At 40.1% G+C, this 22,572-nt stretch overlaps 1 protein-coding gene and 1 long non-coding RNA gene across 2 annotated transcripts in view; one reads left to right on the top strand and one right to left on the bottom strand.

Moving 5' to 3' along the window:
* The window catches only part of jph2 (junctophilin 2), a 94,180-nt gene that overhangs the window by 33,848 nt on the left and 37,760 nt on the right, over positions 1 to 22,572 (bottom strand). The gene's annotated exons all lie outside the window — the stretch shown is intronic.
* Positions 11,419 to 12,543, top strand: LOC134298488 (uncharacterized). The gene is made up of 2 exons (XR_010005593.1): positions 11,419 to 11,965; positions 12,050 to 12,543. It is a non-coding gene; the product is annotated as an uncharacterized LOC134298488 (long non-coding RNA).

Below are 22,572 nucleotides of genomic sequence, written 5' to 3'. Positions count from 1 at the left end.
ACATGCCAATTATATGTTTGAGCAGCACGGGAAAGAGGTAGCATTAATATATGAACACCCCCTCACCGTAGGAGATTTTTCATTTCTTCCCGATTTAATTGATGAACCACAGATTGTGTTGGAGGGATTGTCCAAGGCTCAGGAGGGTCCACCTACCGTGTTTTCTAGCATACCGCAAAGGATAAATAAAACTCGGTTTCGACGGTTTAGATACCATACCTCCACCAGGGGTTTGTGCTTCTGTTGTGGAGGATCGGGAATATGGAATTCTGAGTGGAAACACTGGGGAACTAGGCAGGCGTTCTTTTCCCGATTAGGCAATTATTCCCATTGTCGAGACCGGTTCTATCTACATGGACGATTTAATACATCTTATGTCTCACGATTAAATCTAACCGCAACCGAGTGGGCTAGCATGTATCCAGATTATCCCACATTTAGTGTGAATGATTCTATTGAGGGCCTAAAATCTTATATGAACATACTGCAACAATTAACCCAACTGAGCCTAGGTAAAAGCCTCTGTCCGTTATGGCAAATTAGGGATCCAAATCTATGGTTTTTCTTTGATAAATGGGCCACAAATTATCACCCCGGCAACTACCAGTGTGTCGGTGTGGGTTATTTGACATTCCCAGTTCAGGTCTTACACAAAGGGCATCAGCGCCTGAAACGGGACATTGTGCAAACAGGCCCTCTAGGACCAGAATGCTCGGATGAGGTCATTATCAACAAGGCCCTGTCAGGTTCAGAAGCCTCCCGTGTAGGAGGAGGCCTGATCACAGGCTTGTTGACACTGGGTGCTTACCCAGGGATTGTAGCTCAAGCAAACCGTAGAAGTGTTCTAGGCCTGACTTGCCGCCTTGAAAAGTCCATAAATGCCACTGGTAAAATTTTCCGGGAAATCCAGTCTGAAGTAGAAGAAATCAGCCAGATGGCCCTACAGCATAAGTTGGCCCTTGACTACCTACTGGCGGCCAGGGGGGGGTTATGCGCCATGGTTAGAGGACGTTGTGTAGTGAAATTTCATAACTTGAATAATACTATTGAAGATGACATCGAGTCATTACAAAAGTTAATTTACAATAATGTCCAGGAGATAGAAGGTTGGTCTCCCTTCTCCTGGGTGACTAGCTGGTTACCCTCAATAGAATGGTTGAAGAACATATTGTTGGTAGGGATTTTAGGATTGTTCATTGTTCTCATAGTTATGTGTTGCACTCCAATAATGATGCAAATGTGTACTAGGTGTGTCACACAATCTTTACCTGAAAAAAAGATAGCCATACTCCAAGCCAAGCGGGATTGGATGGAACCATAATGCTTTGCTTCAGCTTTTGTACATGCGCTTCGCAAAAAGAAAATGGGGGAGTGAGGCGGGGGGGGTTAAGGAACCCCAGGAAATACCATATATGGGCAGAGATGGCGACAGCTAGCGACCCGGGTGCATAAACTCACAGAAACATGTGACTTCTGGGAAATCATGTGTTTCTGAAGAAATGAAAGCTAAGGATAAACAAACAGAGCATGCGTACGCAGGCGCTCTGAAAGATTTGTGAGCACGGCACAAAAAGGGTGCAGCCGGCCTGCTGGTCAGCACAGATTGGGCAGCGTCACAACTCTAAGCCAATGAATTTGCTTGTGGGCGGGCATAACCCGAACCCTGTAGTGTGTATAAATGTTCACTCAGCATGCCACTGGCCGGTTCCCCTGGAGAAGCACTTACTTTGTGCTAGGGGGACCCCTAGTGGCCATTAGCGAAATAAAACTGCTTTCTGGGAAATTCCTTCAGTTGTCCGTCTTCAAAATTCCTCCACTGCGCCAACAAGAACCGTAGCACGAAGGTTCCGCTACAAGAAGTACTTGGAAACAACAAAATTGTTTTTGGGTGCGCATGAAATACAGTGCAAACTCCAGAATAAGCCAATGCCTACTTCTTAGTTTTGGTGGCTGTATCACAAATGGAGTTAACAGAGGGACCAGTAGAAGGTTGCCACTGGCAAACAGATAGATGCAGTTGAAAAATCCTGGTACAAAGAATATGAAGGCCCAGTGCATATTTATGTTCTGAAATCCCGTATTTCCAATGCTAACTGCCTTCCTTTGTTTAATAATCAGAACACAGGCATACATACAAAGTAGGCAATATCTTTTTGTTATTAGATTTTGGTCACTGTAATTTTTATCACTTCAATTTCACACACTTACTCTGAACTTAGAAAGTTACTTTGAAAAGTAATTATAGTTACAAATCCCACAAAGTACTTATCAATTACAGTTTTCAGACAGTTACTTATTTCAAAGGTAAATTTACCATACTTCATTACATTTTTTAAAAAACGGAAAGTTACACATTCCTGGCCTGTGGTACATAAAACATTATCCTCTCATTTATTAAATCATCATTTCATCGTTTTCAACAATGTAAAAGGCACAACACAAACCACAAACAGCAAAAGCTACTGTGTTTCCCCTAAAATAAGACCTCCCCAAAGAATAAGACCTAGCAGGGGTTTGGGGGGATTGCCAAATATAAGGCCTCCCCTGAAAGTAAGACCTAGCAACTAAGGCTGCAGCAGAGTTCCATTGGGAAACATGGCTGCAGGGCAGAAGCAGCACTCATTCATACACACCGGAGGGAGGGAGGGAGAGAAAGTGCTCGCTGTCCTTGCCTTGCCTGTCCCCCAGCCTCCGTGGCTGCTGCTGTGCTGCCGTTTCTTCCTTCCGTCATGGCCCTGCTCCCTTCGCCCCCAAGGCTTCTGATTGGCTCCTGGAGCCAGGGCAAGGGAGGGTGGGAGGGAAGGAAGAGGGCTTTCCACTCGTCCTGCTCTTTCTGTTTCTTAAAGGTACAGGACGCATAGGGATTCTCCTCTCATCCTTATTCCTATCCTATGCCATGAAACTTATTATTTTATACTATTATTCTATTACCATATTATTATCATCATATCTGTTACTATTATTATATTCAATTTTATATTATCCTATTAATATATTTTATATCATTCTATTCCATTCTATTATTCGATTATATTATCCTATTATTATTATATTATTATGCTATTCTGTTATTATATCCCATTATTATATTATCCTATTAATACCATATTATTATCATATTCTGTTATTATTATATCCTATTATTATATTATCTCATTAATATATTGTATATCATTATATTATTATATTATCATATTATTATTATAGTATATTATTCATCATTCATGACTACATTGAAACTAGAATAGAGAGAAATCAGCGTGGAAACCTTGTGAAACCTAAACTGCAAGAGGTACCATAGATTGTTGTACATGTAAATAATGGTAGTAACAAGAAATTCTTGATAGGATTCATAGTTTGTCTGGTTATGCTGGTTTGTGATGACAACTACTTTACAGTATATAATAAATGTTCATTTTGTTGTTATAAATGTGAGCTCTTCTTCATGGAAAAATAAGACATCCCCTGAAAATAAGACCTAGTGCATCTTTGGGAGCAAAAATTAATATAAGACCCTGTCTTATTTTCGGGGAAACAGGGTAGTAGCATGTACCCTGATGTCTCCTCTCCATCACTTATTAAGAACATACCAGTTGTACATATAAAAGTAATTAAAAGTGATAGTTGCATTGCAAGAGGATTGAAGCTAGCCTTGGTTAAGTTAAAATTGCATTGCATTTAGGTCTTTATTGGAAAAATGAACCAATTGCAAATAAGTTGTTGTTTGTAACTAGTTACTTCTGAACTCTGAGTTTGCAAGACTTGAGCAGAGCTGTTGATGACTGGGTTCATAGAAGTCTATCATTCAAAAAGTTGTCATATGTTGAGGCTGATTTAACAGCAAATAATGACAACTTCTAAACTCTGTTCTTATTCCAAGAAACTCAGGACGATCTATAAAGGAGACACATGTGGGATTGTTCCAATTTATCCATGTATCAAGCTTCAAGATTAGTGCCACGATGGAAATATACACTTCAGTAAAAACAACTGTCCCAAATGAGTATGAATGAGAAGTACAAATTGCCACTGAGGTTCGGTTCAGGCATTATGCCAAACCACTCTGTGCAGAAAACCATATTTTCAGTTCCTAACATTACCATTTAAAAGAATCAGATAAGACTACTGTCTCAAGCATAGGGAATGGGGTTTGTGGAACTAATTCCTCTACAAATTTCACCATCCATTCTGAAACATCCCCCTTTCCTCCACCTACCTTGCAGCAATTCAGTTTTTTTTAAAAAAAACTTCCAAAAACTACAATGCAGAAGAAAGGGGCAGCCGTGGAAAGGAATGTTACCTCTCCCATTGCCTTAAAACCTCCCTAAAGTATTTCTGCCCTTTCCTCAGGGCAATTAGTTTTCTTAAAGGCTCCCAATGATCTGAAGAAGGTGGAATCAAGGAGCTGAGAATGCAGAGAGGAGAAAAGAGGAGGAGGAGAAGCTCAGGCAGCAGAATGAGGCAAGAGAGAAAAGGCAGAAGGTGCAAAGAGAGCAGAACTGACTGATGTGGGAGTAAATGACAGCATATACGTATGTCTGCATGAGAAAAACTGAAAACTGGGTGACTCCTTCCATGCTCACTTTCTGTTCCTGTTCTGCCCAGTGGAGATACAACAAATTCCCATGGAGAAAATGCAACCTTCAAAGAGAGATAAAGGTTTGATAGTAGAAGAAAACAATGTTGTACTAGAGAGCAGGAGTGGGGAGAGACAGTTTCCTCTATTGCCATAATGAATATGCAGCCCAAGTAATTAATTTCCATTATGAAAATAGCAGTTTTCCCATCAGGGTAACACATCAACATTCCTCCACAGGAAACAGAGCAAATATATGTCTGGCAACAGACTTAATCGGTTTACACACAGTCATCATGTTCTCTCTGAACTATCTCTAACAATTTAAAAACCAGAATCGATGCAAAATGATGCCAAAGACTAACACTGATTTCTCTCCACCACAATTTGCATTCAAATTTCTGTGGGGAAATGTGACTCTGCATAAGTGGATTTTATTAAGACAACATTATTTTTTGCTTTGCTGCCTCTGGGGGAAGGTTTTGCATATTAAATTCATTTGCTCAGCGCTCGGAGTTTATTAGTTGCAACATCACTCTTAATTCATAAGCTAACACAATACAGCACTGACCAAGCATGGATTCTGTTTCATCAGCATAGTTTGGGCTTTAACCAATTTAGATAGTAAATTCCTCACATCATGGTCATTCTTTATTATTCCCTGGAACCAGACACACCTAACCAATGGTTTAAAACACGTTCAGGTCTCATTCCCAAGCAGTAGCAAACCAGCAGAGAGAAACAGTCCACGCAATTCTTGTGATGTCACTTTTTCCTGGAACTTGCTTGAACATTCTTTTGATCTGGTGCTAACATCATCGCAGGTCAAGTCCAAGGACATTTCTACACACACTTGAATTCCTGAATGGCATCCCAAAATGACTATGGAGGGGCAAATGCTTCATACTTTTGGCATATTTTGGAAAGACAAGACTTCTTTGAAACATTGACACTATCATACTCATACACACACATTTTGTCCTAAAATAACTATTTTCGAAGTATGTGTTGCAAGGAAGCCGGTCATTTTTAGAAGCTTATCAGAGATCCCTCAATAAGAAGATTGGCAACAGGCAAGCCATTTTGTCCCACTGTCTTATCTTCTCTAGCAAACTGCAAAGGTTGTGAGAGGACACCAGGTATAGTCTAGTGCACAGTGATGATTTTTATTGGCCAGGCACCTGCAGAATCAAATAGAACTAGTCATCGCCTGGCATGAAATGAAAATGCACCCTACAATGTTTTGCAGCATGAATTAAGCTTTTTCTATAGACAGAGAATGATGTAAAAATGAGAGTAACTCGGTTAATAAAGCCTCTTAAATTAAAAGAAGTTCATTTATATGCTCACCCGGACCACACTTTTCCTTCTAGTCCTTCATCTATTCTAGATGGACTTTCTTGGCAGCATCAGTATTGGGAGGATGATGAAAGAGGACTAGAGTAACACCAAGTTTGGGAATCAGGTTGCAACATGTCTGCAGTAAACAATACAACAAAGCTTGAACTTTTGTGGTGTACTTTGGGCTTGGTCCCCATGTGAGCCGCCCCGAGTCTATTATTATTATTATTATTATTATTATTATTATTATTATTATTATTACTACTACTACTACTACTACTATTAAACTGGGAAAATTTTAATTCTGCTCTAACTAACCCTATTGTGTCTATGTGTCCCTGCCTACAACAGGCAAGGTAAACAGCAAATGCGCCTAGCATCTTTTACTGATCATACATGAACAGTAAGAGGTTATGATTGTAGAGAGCATTGTTTTAACAATGATTGTAATTTTAAAATGTTTTAATGTATTTCAATTTTGATCTTAATTTTAATTTAAATGTTTGTTTTAATTGTATATTGTTTTAAGGCATTGAATTGTTGCCTATCCGTAAGCCACTTTGAATCCCCTTCAGGGTTGAGAAGGGCAGGATATAAATATAGTAAATAAATAAATAACAAAACAGAGAAAAGGAGGAAGTGGACAAGACCGCTTCATCAGAACACATGCAGACTACCATAGCATAGCTACATACATTTGGCCACCAAAATGGAAATCATAAGAAAAGTGGAGACTGATAAAAAATTAAAATTCTTAGATGCATTTTGGAAGAATCTTTCAAGTGATATCTAGAAGGTGGTAGGCTAACCTGACCTAGTTGTTTCATTTCACTTGTGCATACTATTTATTTTGGATTAAAATGTTGCTAAAACTTCTTGAAAAGCTTTTCCTTTTTGTAGTGCGGAAACCTATCAGTCTTCTCATATTATTTCTGCCAAATTTTCTCTTAAAAAGTAATGCACATGAATATATCTACTTCATCAACTAAGGTATACATTTAACTTGGAGGTGAGGAATTCTGAAAAGACATAATGCTAGGGAAACTTTTTTCTGTCAAAGGAATGACTTTCTGTCAGTTAAGAATGGTCAGGGTTTGCTGAGCTCCAATGAAGTTGGTACTGCCTTAGCCTTCATGATTACTTGGTGAATTTTTGAAATACTGAAACGTTATCCTGAGCCAGAAATAGCTCAAGGCCACTTGCATCCTCCCCTGAAGGATGCTTCCAAGTGCAAAAGTCACAGGGCAGAAATGATCTGCAGCTGTCTTTATCAAGATAACTAGCTAACCAGAAGCATTATAAGGGTCCTTTTCAAAACACACCTACAACCTCCCATTTAATATAACAGGGCTTATGTTCTTTAGCTCAGTTGTGGACTACATGCCCTTGATGCAAATGTTCCATTGTTCAATCCATGGTCATCTTCTGGTTGAAACAGGACTTATTCCTCTTTGAAACCTGCAGAACTGCTTCCAGTTAGTGTACAGTGCTAAGCCTGGTAAACCAATGGTTTGACCTGACAGAAAAGGGACAGAATATATTCTAGTATTATGATATTACAAACTCCTTTCAGGATAAGTCTTCCTTATCACGCAGTATCAGCCAGCATCTTGCTTCTGCATACAAATTGCTCTGTAAGACTGTTTTGGAAGATGTGATACGATTGCACTGTCTTATTGCAAACCACCTAGCATGATGCTTGGCCTCTTACATGAATGCAAGGAATGCATCCAAATGCAGAAGGTCCACATGGGCTTCCAATATCTGCATACAATCCTGTCTTCTCAAGATTGCCCCAGTTTCTGGTAGTTTAGACTTAGTTTATATCTGAGGGTGCATCTACACTGTAGAATCATAGAATCATAGAATAGTAGAGTTGGAAGAGACCTCATGGGCCATCCAGTCCAACCCCCCGCTAAGAAGCGGGAAATCACATTCAAAGCACCCCCGACAGATGGCCATCCAGCCTCTGCTTAAAAGCCTCCAAAGAAGGAGCCTCCACCACAGCCCAGGGGAGAGAGTTCCACTGCCGAACAGCTCTCACAGTGAGGAAGTTCTTCCTGATGTTCAGGTGGAATCTCCTTTCCTGTAGTTTGAAGCCATTGTTCCGTGTCCTAGTCTGCAGGGCAGCAGAAAACAAGCTTGCTCCCTCCTCCCTATGACTTCCCCTCACATATTTGTACATGGCTATCATGTCTCCTCTTAGCCTTCTCTTCTGCAGGCTAAACATGCCCAGCTCTTTAAGCCGCTCCTCATAGGGCTTGTTCTCCAGATCCTTAATCATTTTAGTCGCCCTCCTCTGGACGCTTTCCAGCTTGTCAACATCTCCCTTCAACTGTGGTGCCCAAAATTGGACACAGTATTCCAGGTGTGGTCTGACCAAGGCAGAATAGAGGGGGAGCATGACTTCCCTGGATCTAGACCCTATACCCCTATTTATGCAGGCCAGAAGTAATGCAGTTTGACACCACTTTAACTGTCATGGATCAATGCTATGGAATCATGGGATTTGTAGTTTACTGAGGCACTAGCACTTTTTAGCAAAAGCCAAACTATAATCTCCATGAGCCATATTGTACAGTGAACCCAATCTACATGTTCAGAAAAAAATGGTACAGCATTCCCAGAGCTGTACATTTTTAGAACGGAGGCGGATGATCATACAATTGCTATGTCAAAAATTCCTTTCTTGTGCCTACATTAGAAATGTTCAAATTGTTTCCAACAGATTTCAAGAAAAGAGATGATTCGGAGAGGTCAAAGCGTCAAACATGCAACTCCCCAATTGCCTTCCGAAGTAGTATGTTCCCAAGATGACTCTTTCAAATGCTTTTTCTAATCATGTACATCGGCTTTTATAAGTGGAAACTGCACCTAAGGCTCTGCAATCTCCACAGACCATGCATATGAAGAATTAAGCCAGGCAGCTATATACAATCTCTTGAGATATTAAGATATGTAAGTTACAGAACATAAACAATTCAGGAAATATAGCTGCCCAGTCTGTGTTAATTCATTAACTACCATTTAAGGTATGGGAGAGTGAATAACCTAGGATCTAGATTTTTCCAAATTAGACTTTAAACAAATGTGGAAATTTCAGGGGGAAATATTGACTGGGTTGTTTCCTTTGAAAAACCAGGAACATTTCATGCTTGTCCACAACTTATATCTTTTGAATTCTGTATTAATTCATTCTACTCCTCAAGGTTAACATCAGCAGAGCAAGAATGAAATTATCCCTCTATCTCCACCCCCAACTATAACTTCAGCATGGCAGAATAATGAACTTGAACTTCATACAGTAGATCTGAACCTGTGTTGGAAATAGCACATGGATTAAGTAAGACATCCTCCAACATTTCACATTTGAGAAATGGGAAACATACAGTCTGGTAACATTAGACTATGGCCAATGTGATAAGATTATAGATGAAGGATACACAGGCTGGGAGAGGGTGCAACGGTTTGCTTTTGCCTGAGTCTACTGGAAAGATCAAGACTTTTGTTTTTTTTTGCAATAAATGAGGTAAGATGAAGACAAAGGGGAAGTGGGGTAAGAGATTAATCAGGGGCCCTTCTACATGGACTTAAAACGTGGGCCTAAACTAGATCTGACCGCATGGCAGAGGCATGTTTATTTGCAAGAGGTAGATTCAGTTGTGGTTAGTCTAAAGCTCTGGTTTGCAAACCCTGCTTTTGGTTCTTTGAGACACGGATATTTGGAAAGTATTTCTGAGGAAGATGCCTTTTTGTGTGCTTGGACCTCCCCTGTGGATTTCTCTGCCTCTCATTTTACAATTAATTCATTATCCATCCATGTGGAAGGAGCACTTATTGCAAAGATGGCCATGACATTTATTTTTTAATTATCTCTATAATTTAACATAAAAGCGTACAAAAACCAACAATATAGTATTATGCTGATTTAGCACAACCATGTTTCACTTTTTAAAATGTCAAAAATAGTATATTTTAGTGCTATTTAAAAGTTATAACTGCATTAAAAATACAGACAGACTTCAAATAGCACCCACTACATTGATTTTAAGGTAATTTCTGCTGAGATTCAAATGGCCTAACCTACAGAATGGATGTGGATGGAACATAATATCATATACAATAGAGAAAAGAATGAAGTTACTCCTGAACTGTGAAATGTCACTTGCATTTTCATTTATAGACAGCGACAGAAGAACCATGTTTGGACAATATTTGGTCGGAAACATATATCTGGAAGAAAAGGAGAATAATACATTTTCTTACAAGGTGTGTTAATCCGAAACTATTTGTTTATGCCAAACAGCACACAAGGCTAATCCAGATAAACCTGGGGAAAGCCACATGTTATAAAAGATACATTTTTTAATTTTGAGTTTTATCAAAGATTCCATGTAATTCTCAATTATGTTGCTGTGTGCCTGAAATAATTTCTGATTTATGCTGACTCTAAGACAAACCTGTCATGGGATGTTCTTGGCAGAATATATTCAAAGGAAGTTTGTCTTTGCCTTCCTTCAAAGCTGAGAGAGTGTGACTTCTCCAAGGACAACCAGCTGGTTTCTGTGACTGAACAGGGATTCAAACTCTGGTCTTCCAGTGTCCTAGTCCAACACTCAAACCACGATACCTTAGTAGTTCTCACTTTCTATCTACCACTATTAAAATAACCCTTTATATCAGGGGTTCTCAAACTGTGCTCTGTGGAGCCCTTGGGACTCCATTGGTGATAGTGAGAGGCTCTGAAGCACCTTGCTGTATCTCACCGCCTCCTCTTTCCTCCTCCTTAGAAAAGCAGAGAAATTAAAATTTTGAGCTGCTGGAAACAGCAGCAGCATCCTCCCAGGGTACAGACCCTTTTTGCCCCACCTCCCTCGCTGCCCAGATTATTTTCCTTGCTGTCCAGACACTTTCCTTTCACCTCACTCATTGCTCAGATTCTTTCTCACTGCCCAGACCCGACCCCTCCCCCTGTTGGATGGCCATCAATTGGGGGATGCTTTGATTGTGCTTTTTCTGCATGGCAGAAGGGGGTTGGACTGGATGGCCCCAGAGTCTTCTACTGAAATCCTGTTAAGTATATGTTGGTTAAAACTGTTCTTCATTTTAAATACCATATTGTTCTTGTTTTCCTTTTTGTGTATGCACTGTCTGAATTATAGTACACAAACACCTGACACAGGCCCAGCCCATGCCTGATATATAACACGTATTTATATAAAGCAGAAAAGTTTGAGAACCCCTGTTTTAAATCATAACTTTCCACACTTGATCATACAAGTTTGTTTCTTTCAATAAGGTTCTAAATGATCCAAGCACCACTGCAAAACAGGTGCTCAAATTTAGACAACAAAATAAGAACACGACAATGCTCATTTTTTACTATACACAATAGGAGTATGGTAGCTGAAGAGAGCTTCTCTTTGATAGGATATCACAAAGGAAAATGGGGAGGGAAGACACAATTATGCACAAACGGCACAAAAGGAAATTGCAAAACCTGTCCTGTTGTTATGATTGAGCCTCATGGCTCTGCTACTGGGAAGCGTGGGCGTAAGACTCCTCGAGAGTCAGATACTCTCGAGGAGCGAGAAAGAAAGAGGCTGCGAGATATCTTTGCAGAACCATCTGACGAGGATTCTTTTGAGGGGTTTACAGAGAGAATGGAGGAAGAGGTGGTGAGCTCGGAAGAGGATGAGATGGATTGGACTCGGGTAAGGGAGGAATTGGGTGCCACTGGCAATGATGGGATGGAAGATGATTGGGGACCTTCAGGACTAGACCCATGGACAAGCTGGAGGGATGGGACGGGATCCACAGCTGGGGATGCTGTGGGGTGTAGTCAGAGGTGTTCCAGCTCTGATGAGGAAAGTGATGAGGAAACGCCCGGGTTAAGGAGGGCAGCTGATAGTGATGAGGACTTGTAACTGGCATAAAATGGGGTTTGGGAGCAATTGCAAATTGCGTTGGGCAAGGTAATCTGGACGAACGCTTGGGATCTGTGTGGGACGTTTTCCTGAAGACGGGTGTGTTTCGTGTGCTGACTACGTAAGTTGTTTTGGAATTTGGGTTCAGACGGCGGGAGGAATTGTGTGGGCTTTTGTTTGTGCAACCTCTGCTTAATCTCAATAGCTTTGACCTTCCGTCGTCTTCTTGACGGACGCCATCTGCTACTCTGGATTTACGGACTGAACTGACTACGGGCTCGGATTCTCCTACCTGGACTTGGTGAACTACAAACGTCTGCTTCTGCCTTACGACCTTCGGAAAGAACTGGGACTACGCTACTGCTTCAATCCTCGGCTGTTGTGTTTGTATTGGAACCTTGCCTGCTGTGTGGAGGAGTAACTGCTAAGTTACTCAAAACATAGTGCTGGCAGCAGAGAAGCATCTGCTGCCAATTAGTTACATTCTTTTGAACTCTTTGTTCACCAGTTTCTGTTTTGTTTATTCTCAGGCTGAAGCAAGCTGTTTTGATTTTGTCCGGATTAAACTCCGGTTTAATCCGGTTTATCTTTTGAATGTTTTTCTTGCCCCTTTTTGCTTTTTAAGGCCAGTGTTGCCTAGCCCTTGTCTTTTACGGGCATTTTGAGTTCTGTAAATCCAATAAACTCTGTTATCTTTGATTCTGTGGCGTTCTGTCCTTGACACCTGTCTTCTTCACAAAGTTAAAGCCATAGGCATTCATCTGTACCAGGGCTGCACAATTTACTGGAAAGGCACATTTTTTCATCCACTATAACAGCTGTTAAAAATTGAAAATCTAGCTCAGTTGAAAATTGAGAGATCCCGTTTTGTTCCAAAGCCAGCAGCAAAAGAAGAAAAGATGAGCTCTGGTTGCACCTGTCTGGTTGCACCTGTCTAAGAAGAATCTTAGTTTCATTGTGTCCTATGAAGAATCTTCTAAAATGCAAAATTTACCCTTAGAATGCAACCAGTATTTCTGTTAGGCATAGGTACATTTCATCCGAATCTACATAGACCAAATAATGTGCCTTCACCTCCATGCCTCCGGTGGCTCAGTGAGTTAAAGCGCTGAGCTGTTGAACTTGTGGACCAAAAGGTCCCAGGTTCAAATCCCAGGAGTGGAATGAGCGCCCGCTGTTAGCCCCAGCTCCTGCCAACCTAGCAGTTCGAAAACATGCAAATGTAAGTAGATCAATAGGTACCACTCCGGTGGGAAGGTAACGGCGCTCCATGCAGTCATGCCGGCCACATGACCTTGGAGGTGTCTACGGACAACGCCGGCTCTTCGGCTTAGAAATGGAGATGAGCACCAACCCCCAGAGTCAGACATCATGCCCCACCTCCCGCACCACATAGCCACGCCTCCCGCAGCGCGGGGGGTGGCGCAATTTTTTTTCCTTAACACTTAAAATTACCTCGGGCCAGTTCTGCCCCTAGATAGTTTAGGTCCAGGCTATTTGGTTGATCACATCCCCTCGTAGAAATCTGCCCAGGCCCTGAGATCTTCAGGAGAGGCCTTTCTCTCGATCCAACCTCCATCTCAAACTCGGTTGGTGGGAATGAGAGAGCGGGCTTTCCTTCTTGGTTCCTGATTCTCAACTCTGGAACTCCCTGCCCAGGGAGGTCAGAAAGGTCCCCTCTCTGCTGTCCTTCCAGCAACAGGTTAAAACCTTTAAAAGATGAAAATGTTTAAGATCCAGTCAGGGAGTGTTGTGGTTTTAACTTTGAATATATTTGGATGGTTTTCAACTGTGATTTTTAAATACTGTTTATATTTAATGCTAATTTAATGTTTATATATTCATATAATTTTAATTGTATGCTAATGCTTTTATGTTAAGCCACTTTGAGTCCCCCTTTGGAGAGACAAAGCAGGATAATAATAATAATAATAATAATAATAATAATAATAATAATAATAATAATAATAATAAGGCTTAGACAAAATACTGTTAGTGGACTGAAATGACTGGTCTACGTTCCTTAAGGTTCAATAGATTTCTTTTTGTATGGACTAATGGCTCGGAAATGGTAGGATATTTTGTTGCTTGAAAGGAGAACCTTGGAGAGAATGAGTCATCCACCTACCCCTCCCAACGAAAGGTGGAAACTGATCTCTGTGCATAAAAAGAAATTCTATCTGGGAAAAGGAAGAGACAGGCAGAGAGCAGAAGCAATCTGGGGTTGCTGGATGCTCTCCACTGGAGATCTGGCATTTCTGTGACATAACCCTGCCTTTTATAACCTAATTCCCTCCAGATGTGTTGGACTTTGGCAGACATCTAACACATCTGAAATGACATCAAATTGTAGAAGGCTGGTGGAAACTATTGCTTTCACCTGCAATTGTAAGTGCCCTCCCAGCAAAATGCCACATGTCTCCAGTACTCTGTTTTGGAAGGATGCCAAACTCTGGACATTACTTTCTGCTGTCTGAAGAACTGGAAATTATATCATTGTGTATGCAGTCAAGGGAATGGTATCAGCACTTGTCACCTATCTGAATGCCAAATAAGAGGAAAAACAGCAACATTTCTCTGCTGCTGGGAGGCCCAGAATATCCCCAACACACCTCAAGGTGTGAACATCCCGTGCAATATTAAATTGCAGGGGCCAGAGGTGAGGATAATTCAAAATTTACTTTCTATACAGAGCAAAGCATTCATAATCCCTATTCACCTGGAGGAAAACACTGTGAATCTGGAAAATGAATTCTAATCCATCATCTTCACTCATTCTGCAGACACTTTTGTTGAGGTTCAGTGGTTTTAAGGTCAGCCGTAAAATCCACAGTATTCTGTAAAGGGGCCGGGCTGTGGCGCAGCTAGCTAGTAACCAGCTGCTATAAATCACTACTGACCGAGAGGTCATGAGTTCGAAGCCCGGGTCGGGTTAAGCCTCCGACCATAAAATAATAATAATAATAATAGCCCCAGCTTGCTGTTGACCTAGCAGCCCCGAAAGACAGTTGAATCGGTCAATTAGGGAAATTTAGGGACGCTTTATGCGGGAGGCTAATTTAACTAATCTACAACACCATAAAACTGCTCACGAGGAAAAGAAGAGGAAGAACAGCCACCAATGGACGGTGAAGCAACAGCTCCCCCTGTGGCCGGAAATCGTGAAGCTGGAAGATGTTTAAAAAAATGCCTCTGTGTCTGTCTAAAACTGAATGTTGTTTGTCTATTGGCACTGAATGTTTGCCATATATGTGTTCATTGTAATCCGCCCTGAGTACCCTTCGGGGTGAGAAGGGCGGAATATAAATACTGTAAATAAATAAATAAATAATTTTTCCAGGTTCATTTTTTTCTCCTTATTTCCAGTAGAATGAACAATTTCTTGCCAACATGAGATACTTCTCCTGTCACACAAACAGGACACAATTCCCCTTCTCCAGACAGCTCCTCCTACCAGTGGAAGGAAAAGAAAAGAACTTGGGTGACTTGGCAAATTGACTTATCATTGGTACAAGCCATCATGTAGTTGCAGTTTCAACTTTTGCCATAGCAAAGGGTGAGAAACAGTGGTCAGATATGAGATGCTATTAGGGAACCACTGAATAGTATCTTGAAAGGCTCCTACTGGGAGAATTGAATAGCAGAGAAATAATCTTAAACTAACTGTTCTCAAGCCAATTAGTAATTTCAGCCATCTTCTTACCATTGCAAGATAGTTTCCAAAGACTATTTGTGCACTTATTAAGACTATTTGAAGTTTTAAATTTAATATGCAAAACCAGCCCATAGTTGCCAGTATTTAGTACACAAAGCTCCCCCAGCATTTTTGCATAACAAACGGGATTTTCTGTGTATAAACTTAACTGAGCAGAAAATGCTTTAGTTGAGAATACATTCTTAACAAAATGTATGAATGCCTTTTGGCTCAGAAACCATCATTTTTATGCTGGAAACCAAACTTTCTGGACATAAAATGCCATTTTTTCACAAAAAATGATTTTCTAGATTCACACAAATACTTTTTTCTGCACAGAAAATGCTGAGTTCTGAGCAAAAGTCTGCAAATTGTGTATAGAATAGGTTCCAACTTATCATGCCAGGATTAAGTCATTTTTCAAATATTATTTCCACCTCCTGTGAGTAAGGAAGGTGTAGTGTTTCCAAGGAGTAGAACACTTTCAACTATAAATATAAGTTTTGAGTTCTATTGCTTTTTTGTATGTGAAAATGAAGATTTTCAGGTTTCTCTGTACTGAAATCAAGAGGCTTCTTGCATTGTTCAGTGAATTTTTTTTTTTTGCATTTTGAGACTTTTTGCCAAAAAATGAATTGTTTTTCTTTTCAGTGCCAAAATTGTATTTTGAGTCAAATATTTTTCATACAAAAAGGATTTCTTCACAAAAAATGTCAAAGAAAGAACAGGGGAAAACATTGATCTTTACAATGCCTATTTTTGTCATTGTATGACTATTTTTGAGGTGTCTCAAAAGCAAAAGAAAATTATTAAAATTACTTACATCCCTATTGTGGACTAACTATTCTTAATTCATCCTAGATGACTTGTAACTAGAATGATATGATCCTCAGAAGGAATGCACAAATGTGTAGGTAAATTTAAGACTTCTGGCTTAAATGGAATACTTTTGAGATTTCAGAAGTTTTGGGAGAATCCAAAAGGGTCATGGGATATATATGCCCTGGATACAGTTGTTGTAATATACCTAGCTATCTTGGCTGGAGCATGGTGTTTATGTCCTAGTATTTCATATGTGTCTTAGTGTGCTTTTGATAGTGATCTGTGTTATTGGTTGATCTTCAGTTTCTGAATACCTTGTTGTTTACACAATGTTATAACTCGTTCATTTTGCAACATTTATGCATGATTTCTACATATGATTTACAATACGACACTCATACCTCCAGGACTGGTAGCTGCATTTTCACCTACCTGCACCTGAAAAATATGCCCTGTCTAGGACTTTTCTAAGTCCTCCATGGAAACTCTGTTTAGCTTCTGGCAGAAGCCTATCATATCAATAGGATTCACTATTATCCATGGTTCCCTGTTTGCAGGATAAGTTCAAGAATGTATTCCTCCATGGATACACAGATCATACTGCATGTGATTTATTCCTTGGAAGTTTTATCCAGTCAGTTAAGGAGTTCTTAACACTTTGACAAAACTATTTTGTGCAGGAGGGTGTCTTTGCTTCCAAACCAGTGTGAAACTGGCTTGAATGTGTTAATCCTCAGAGCCCCCTAAAAACTAAGCTGCTGGAGCCTGGAAGGAGTCAGAGGAATAAGCAGTTCAGAGACTGAGTTTTAGTTGCACAGTTGGTGAAATATCATCTCACCAGCAGCTGGAAGGAAATAAAATCCTCCTTCTCTAAATCTTTATATGTGATACTCATCCTCCACAACCTAAAGGCAATATTATATCTCCATGGTATAACAGTGTGCAGAAACAGTACTGTAACACATACACCTCCAGCTCAGTTAAACCTGTTTCCGATTCAGGGTTATTCAGCCTTACATATAAACACTCTCTTACTAGATATATATAAAGAAACGACGTGCAAAGAGGTCCGGACTACATGCACGAAAGGACAACTTACAGAAAAGGGACCATGTGATCCATCCATCTGTGTCTCAGAGTTTGGAAAAGTTACTTTTTTGTGCTACATGGAATAGAATCTCATAGCCAGAGAAACCATGCTTGATGGAAACCATGTGGCGTAAGAGCTTTAGTCCCTAAAATTAACTTTGCTAAGGTCGGTTCTGCATCTGGTATAGTAGTCAAGCAGGTTGCCAAGCTATTTAAAGGAAAGTACTCTCCAATATGTCCCAGCACAGAGTTAAGCAGGCACCTCTTCTCCAATAGTCTTCAGTTTTAAAACAAAAAGTCATAAGAAATAGTACAGTAGTCTCACTTATCCAATGTAAACGGGCCGGCAGAACTTTGGATAAGCGAATATGTTGGATAATAAGGAGAGATTAAAGAAAAGCCTATTAAACATCAAATTAGGTTATGATTTTACAAATTAAGCACCAAAACATCATGTTATACAACAAATTTGACAGAAAAGGTAGTTCAATACACAGTAATGCTATGTAGTAATTACTGTATTTACAAATTTAGCACCAAAATATCACGATGTATTGAAAACATTGACTACAAAAATGTGTTGGATAATCCAAAATGTAAAATGAATCCACACCATGTTCTATGGATGTTTAAGAAAATACGAATGATATTAAAGTTGGAAGGGCCGTGCCACTGAAATTAATGGTGCAAATACAATTTCACTTAAACTAGGATGGTTTTGGAGTTATCCCACACCTGCTTGATGTGAACATTTATTTTGCAAAAAATTAGCTATGGAAGAAATATCTGCACAGTCTCGTGTCCAATCTGTATTCATCCTACTCAGCACATGTATGCTGTGTTTTTTCTATCTTGCTGCAACTGTGCAGTTGCGCAGTTTTAGCACTCTTGCAAGACTTTCCTCCACTTCACAAATATAGAGATTGCAGCAGAAGGAAATAATGGCCGAACAATAGTAATATTGGGTTCATTGATGGGTTTTTCCATCAATGAAAAGCGATGATCTAATCACAACTCAAACACAACTATGGAACAGCTGGAATGCTGTACTATAAGCTCCAACCAAGGCACTTTTATCCTGCTAAAACTGCACTTCATCAGTCTCATGTGATGAAACCCTCTGTTCTCCCCCACTCCCCAGATTGCTTTGGGCTGCATCTGCCCATTTCTCAGATACTCAAAATGCACTTTTTAGTAAAAAAAAAAAAATTAAGCAGAAAGTTATCTTGGCTCCTGAAATATGCCCCTATGACTTAAAATGGAGTTCTGTAGTCCCTTGCAGTAGTAACAAATCTAATTTCAGCCACGTGTGGCCTTAAGCAAGTTGACATACCCACAACCTTCTTCCTATGCTAACTCTTTTTGCAAGAACTTTTCCCTGCAACAAAATACAAGCTAAGGCAAGGAAAAGATGCTGTCCCTTCAGATAAATCCTTACATCTGTACTCCAGTAAGAGCCTAAGGGGATGAAGACTTCCAAAAGGGTATGTCTCATTGAATATCAAGATTTTCAAGGCCAAACCAGACAAATCCAATTTATGGATACAACTTAATGTGCATGTTCCTGTCACATAGCAGCCCCACATAGCACCAATCCATAGCATCCTTGCTAGATAAATTCCTTCCAATGAATACACTCCCCCCCCCCCCCCGCTATATGCAAATTAACAACATGCCTAATTTGGTCCTTACTTGCAATGAAACATGGCAGCAGCCACCACCAACCTTTTAAGATCAACCTTTAATTCCAAAATGCAACATGAAACAAGACATTTCCCCATTTTTAAACTATTACGTATCATGTGCATTCCCCTTCTTTAGAATGGCAAGAGATTTAGGGAGACAGAACACACTTTTTTTAAAAAGTAGACCTTGTACTTTTGTTGAGGTTATGTGAATAAGACCTCCTTGAAAGGGGCAGGAGAATGCCTTTTTTTAACCTGACTCTAAAAGAAGTTGACCATAGAATCATGCTAGAAACCTACAAATGTTTAGAGAAGTCCTCTCTAGAAACTTTATTATTACGATTTATTTATTATAATATTTATATCCCATCCTTCTCACCCAATAGGGGACTCAGGGCAGCTTACAATAAAACATATATATAAAATTGTACAATACATTGTGAATCAATTAAAACGTTATTAAATTACATCAGACATTCATAAAAACACTTATAAAATACAGATGGGCATGTTCTGAGTCTAAAAGAGTGAGTCTGTCAAATGAGTTCCAACATACATAATAATAATTAGTGCTGCTCTAGGTCCTCCAATGTGATTTTATAGTCACCTTCCAGCAGACGTTGACCACAGAATTGCACTGGAGAGTTCTAGAAAATTTGTGATGAAATCTACAAAAGTTAAACTTATAAATGTGTAGGGCTGACTGTAGCACAACAGCTGATAAATATTAAGAATATTCATGACTTTTTGCTGAATTCCCATTGCATGTAGAACTTCTTTTGTTGGAGAGGGCTAAACAATGGATTCAAATGAGACAGCTTAATGATCATTATAGACAGAGAAAAGCAGAGCAAGCTGGCTACACATTCTGGCCATAAGTACTGGCTGTGCTGTCTCACAGCCAGAGGAGCTGACCTTTGCTGAGAAAATGACATTCACATCCATTCAGAAATACAACAAACTGGGGGGGGGGGGGGGGGGAGGGGAGGAATCAGATCAAGAGGTTAGCTTCCACACACTTCCTGCCAAGAAAAACCATGTAAGTGCACTACTTTCAGTGAGAAACGTAATGTAGCATCAGGTCATTTGTTCTTTATTTTTCTTGTTCAATGGCTGAACTCCCAGGATCTTCCACTGGGGGGTGGGGACTGGGGAAGACTTTTGTCTGAAATTCAGGGGAACCTTTGTCAATGTAGACAATATTGAGTTACATTATTTAAGGCAGCTTTCATTATTCTTCCTAAGCAGAGCTTTGAAATATTACTTCTTTGGAGAACAACTTCCAGTTTGAAATGTGCAATCCTATTTTACTCTCTCTCAATTTATTACCCCCAAATGCTATCTTCTGTATAGGACTATAAAGCAGTGGTTCTCGACTTGTGGGTCCCCAGGTGTTTTGGCCTACAACTCCCAGAAATACCAGCAAGTTTACCGGCTGTTGGGATTTCTGGGAGTTGAACGCCAAACACCTGGGGACCCATAGGTTGGGAACCACTGCTCTAAAGTGTAACATTTAAATACATAAACTACAGTTAACCTGCAAGGTAGACTCCAGCAATAAATGGAGCAAGAGTTGCCAGATATACAAGCTGGGTTTGGAAAAGACAGAGGAACGAAAGACCAAATTGCCAATATCCGCTGGATAATGGAGGAAGGTAATGAGTTTGAGAAAAAACATCTGTTTCTGTTTTATTGACTATCCTAAAGCCTTTGACTGTGAGGATCATAATCAATTGTGGCGAATTCTTGATGGTATGGAGATACCAAGTCACCTTGTTTGTCTCCTGAGGAATCTGTATAACGACCAAGTAGCCACAGTAAGAACAGACCATGGAACAACAGACCGGTTCAAGATTGGGAAAGGAGTATGGCAGGGCTGTATACTCTCGCCCTACCTGTTCAACATGTATGCAGAACACATCATGTGACGTGTGGGGCTTGATCAATCCAAGGCTGGAGTTGCAATTGCTGGAAGAAACATTAACAACCAATTGTTGGTAATAATTGCATATAACAATTATATGCAGATGATACCACTCTGATGGCTGAAAGCAAGGAGGAGCTGAGGAGCCTTATAACCAAGGCAAAAGAAAAAAGTGCAAAAGCTGTATTGCAGTTAAACATCAAGAAAACCAAGATTATGGCAACCAGACAGATTGATAACTGGCAAATAGAGGGAGAAAACGTGGAGGCAGTGACAGACTTTGTATTTCTAGGTGCAAAGATTACTGCAGAGGCAGACTGCAGCCAGGAAATCAGAAGACATTTACTTCTTGGGAGGAGAACAATGACCAACTTTGATAAAATAGTGAAGAGTAGAGACATCACACTGGCAGCAAAGGGCTGCATAGTTAAAGCAATGGTATTCCCCATAGTAACCTATGGATGTGAGAGCTGGACCATAAGGAAGGGTGAGCGAAGGAAGATAGACTCTTTTGAACTCTGGTGTTAAAGGAAAACTCTGAGAGTGCCTTGGATCGCAAGAAGATCCAACCAGTCCATACTCCAGGAAATAATGGCAGACTGCTCACTGGAGGGAAGCATATCAAGGGCAAAGATGAAGTACTTTGGCCACATAGTGAGAAGACAGGAAAGCTTGGAGAAGATAGTGATGCAGGGGAAAATTGAAGGAAAAAGGAAGAGGGGCCGACAAAGGCCCAGATGGATGGATGGTATCCTTGAAGTGACTGGCATGACCTTGAAGGAGCTGGGGGTAGTGACGGCTGACAGGGAGCTCTGGCTTGCGCTGGTCCATGAGGTCACAAAAAGTTGGAAGCGACTGAACGAATAAACAACAAAGCATTTAACCTAAGGAATAAATATCAAATAGTTAACCGATTAAATACTCCTGCCTCTCTGTTCTTCATAAAATTCTTCACAACAATACTTGCAGCTTGGGGATAATTTTGTCAGGTTTTACTTTATACTTCGGAACTATTAGAATGTTGATAAACATCCCATAGAATGTCAGAAGCTAAACTCATGACTAGAGAGTGTGCCGTCTTGCTCCATAGTATTTCTTCTGGAAGCACTTTCCACAGGATCTGGCAGATGACTGTCACCTACTTATCTGAACCTTTTAACTGGAATTGCCACAGTCATGGATTGAACATAAGACTCTGAACATGCAGAACATGTATTTTGCAACTAAGCTATAGTCTTCCCCCTGGCATAATGTCAAGAATAATAGGCTGTATCTGTGGGTGCAATTATTGTTTGTCAAGTTATCTGGCTGTCAGGTAATCTGGTTTGGAATGTGTATGTGTGGATGGGCCAAAATATCTATTTTTTTGCATAATGATGTACACAAAGCTTACATTTGATTCATCTCTATGGCCAGAAGGAGAATGCAAATGGATCAGTCAAAGCTGGTTTTGACACAGATATGAATCAATAAATGAAATGCACTAAATATATAATGTAATAATGACATAAACT

This window comes from Anolis carolinensis, chromosome 4 (assembly GCF_035594765.1).
Source record: "Anolis carolinensis isolate JA03-04 chromosome 4, rAnoCar3.1.pri, whole genome shotgun sequence".
NCBI lineage: Eukaryota > Metazoa > Chordata > Lepidosauria > Squamata > Dactyloidae > Anolis > Anolis carolinensis.
The sequence above is the reverse complement of the archived record's forward strand: the minus strand, read 5'-3'. Positions and strand labels throughout refer to the sequence as shown.